Genomic DNA, 3370 nt, shown 5'->3' on the forward strand with positions numbered 1-3370 from the left:
TTCAGCACACGCTTTTCCTTAATCTTTTACAATTAATTACTCGACTATTATTACGAATTACGCAAAACCGTATAGGACTTTTATGTTCACATCTACCCATTCTACGTCCCCACTAAATGCCCGGAGGAGAGTATGAGACATCCTGTATATACAGGGTGTCATATATATATATATATATATATATATATATATATATATATATATATTAAAATATTTGTATGTAAAGACCAAAATAATAACAATATCTAGTTTTAGATACATGTCCGGATATATAGTACTTTTACCTTATTAGACTAAGTTTGCTAGTGTCGGGTAAATGCCAGCGACTACCCAGACAGTACACAATATTTATGATAAATACTTATAAATATTTATTTGGAATTGTTTTCTAAAAATATTATATAAATATTTTATAAATATGTTATATACATAAAGGAAAAAGTATCAAAATTTTTATTCAAAATATTATTAAAATATAGATTAAATATGTTATATAATATTTATAGTAAACAAAAAATAAATATTTGTAGTAATATTTTGTGTCTGTGTGTGTAAATATTTCTATAAATATTATACATGAAAAATGAATAAAATTATTTATAATTATTAAATTAATGAATAAATAAGAAAATCTAAATTTAAATTGGTAATGTACACTGAAAAAAAATTCTTTAAGTTAAAGAAATATATTTGTTAAATATATTTTGTTAAATATAACTTCTTAACTGAAAAAATCTTTGTTAAGTTTTACAAAACATGTAATAAATATAAAGTAATATTTTTTAAATTTGTAAAATAAGCTGTAAAATATGAATTTCTAGATAAAAAAATTATTTCTTTGATTTAAAATATCTATGCAGGGTGTCCGAAACTTTTCTTGACACAATTTGTAGGGAAGTAGAACGGATTAAACGAAACAAAAAAGTCAAATCCCATTTTGTAAAATTCGCATTAGTTTTCGAGTAATTAATTATTTTGTCTCAGCAAATTAGCGCTTGGGTCAGCGCGTGATACACGCGAATCGCGGCTCACTACCTCTTTCCACCTATAGCTACGCTGTATCTCGTAGCCATAGTTATCATAGTTACGTGATACAACGTAGCTATGGGCGAAGGGACGCTGCGAGCCGCGATTCGCGTGTATCACGATCACACGCCGGCCCAAGCGTTAATTTGCTTAGACAAAATAATTAGTTACTCGAAAACAATTGCAAATTTCGCAAAATGGTATTTGACTTTTCTGTCCCGTTTAATTCATTCTACTTTTCTACGAATTGTGTCAAGAAAGGTTTCAGATACTCTGTATATAAGAATAATCAAATGATTTCCTTATAAGTAAAAAATTAGTTTTTTTAAAAACTGTGTATAAATAAATATTTGCTTGTTTTAAAAGTAAATGAAATATAAGTAAATCATTTTATAAATTTAAATAAATTATTTTCTAATAAATTTAATTATTTTCTAATTAAAAGTATATTTTTGTATTTAAAATTAAAGTTCTTTTTATTATCAAAAAACAATTAATTTAAATTTACAAAATAAGTTATATGTATTTGTATTTGTACTCACTTTTAAAATAAGTAAATAATTTTTTTAAATATACTTTTTATATACTTTTAAAATATCTTTTTATATTTAAAAGCATCTATTCACTTTTTTTAAATAAATTATTTATTTTCGTATATGGATATACCATATGTACAATACAAAACGTTTTTCAGTCAAAATAACAGTGATGCAGTAGGTAAAGTAAACGGCTTAAGAATCAGTGGTCCTAGGTTCAAATCTCAGCAATGGTAAACATATTTTTGGAACTATAATTTAAATTGAATTAAGTAGCGTGTGAAATAATAAAGTGGAAAATTTAAGAAAAATTTGGAAAAAAGAAAGGAAAATGTATATAAATATTTTTTTTTGTACTGTCTGGGCAATGTCGGTAGAATACTGACATGCCAACATTGTGCCGATATCGGTAGTTAGTGTTAGGCACTGCCGTTAGCATTGGGCCCTTGTTATTATTTGGACATTGCGCCGACGTCAACGCTACATTATAACCAGGGTTGGGAAGTAACGCGTTACTTGTAACGACGTTACTATTTCGTTGCTTTTTTTTGGTAACGATTTGCTAACGCCGTTACTTTTTTGTATCAGGAACGAAAAAGTAACAGCGTTACATTTTCTTTAGTAATGAGTAACGAAATTCATCGTTATTTTTTACTATGGTGGCTTCTGTACACAGAACGCGGCAACGTTTGTCACGTGATGAAAGTTTGCACATGATAAACAATTAATGTGCTGCTTTCCGTAAAGCCCATTCTACAATAAGCGATAAATCTTAAGTCATAATAAAATTGACCAATCATAGTCGACTATTAGAAGAATAATCCACTGTAATTGGTCAATTTTATTGCGACTTAAAATTTATTGCTTATTGTAGAAAGCCTCTAAAGCGTGATCTACAATGAGAATTGAAGCCATAAAATTTAAGCTTTAATCTCTAAGCCGTAAGAAATTATTTTTCTTATAATTGACTGTGATTGGTCAACTTCTTACAGTTTAGGATTTAAAGCTTAAATTTTATGGCTTAAGTTCTCATTGTAGACCACACTTAAGGGGCGTCGCACACGAATTGACATAACAGTAACGTAAGACGTACCGTACAAACTGACCAATCACTTTGAGTATCGTCGAACCGTAAGGTCGCCATTTTTGTGAATACTCGATTGTAATTGGTCCATTTTTACGGTACGTCTTACGTTACTGTTATGTCAATTCGTGTGCGGCGCCCCTAAAGCCCATTCTACATTAGTCGCAATCGCAAGATCGCAAGGAAATTGTACCAATCATAATTGATTATTCTTCGATCGCAAGAAGAACAATCGACTATGATTAGTCAATTTCTTTGCGACCTTGCGACTTGCGACTAATGTAGAATGGACTTATGTCGTTATGCAATAATGTGTGCTTCCCGCTTAAATATCTTATATTTTGTCTTTATATATGTATAATTTATGTACTGTCTCTTCTACTATTCGTTTTATATGCCGATTTTAACTTTTTTTTTTACAAAAGTAACGGAAAGTAACGATTTTTTGATTGTTACTTTTCAAATAACGGTAACGCGTTACTTTTTAGAATCAGTAACGAGTAACGGTAACGAGTTACTTTTTACCGCAAGTAACGGTAACGGTAACGTGTTACTTTTAAAAAGTAACGTTCCCAACCCTGGTTATAACCAGCGTCGCGCCGAGTGTCGAAAATTGGCGGCCGACATTAGTGCGACACCGGCCTAATTCTAAAATCGTACGTGGGTACATATATATATATATATATATATATATATATATATATATATATATATATATATATAT

This window comes from Odontomachus brunneus, unplaced genomic scaffold, assembly GCF_010583005.1.
Source record: "Odontomachus brunneus isolate Ranch 3 - 2012 unplaced genomic scaffold, Obru_v1 Obru_scaffold_143, whole genome shotgun sequence".
Classification (NCBI taxonomy): domain Eukaryota; kingdom Metazoa; phylum Arthropoda; class Insecta; order Hymenoptera; family Formicidae; genus Odontomachus; species Odontomachus brunneus.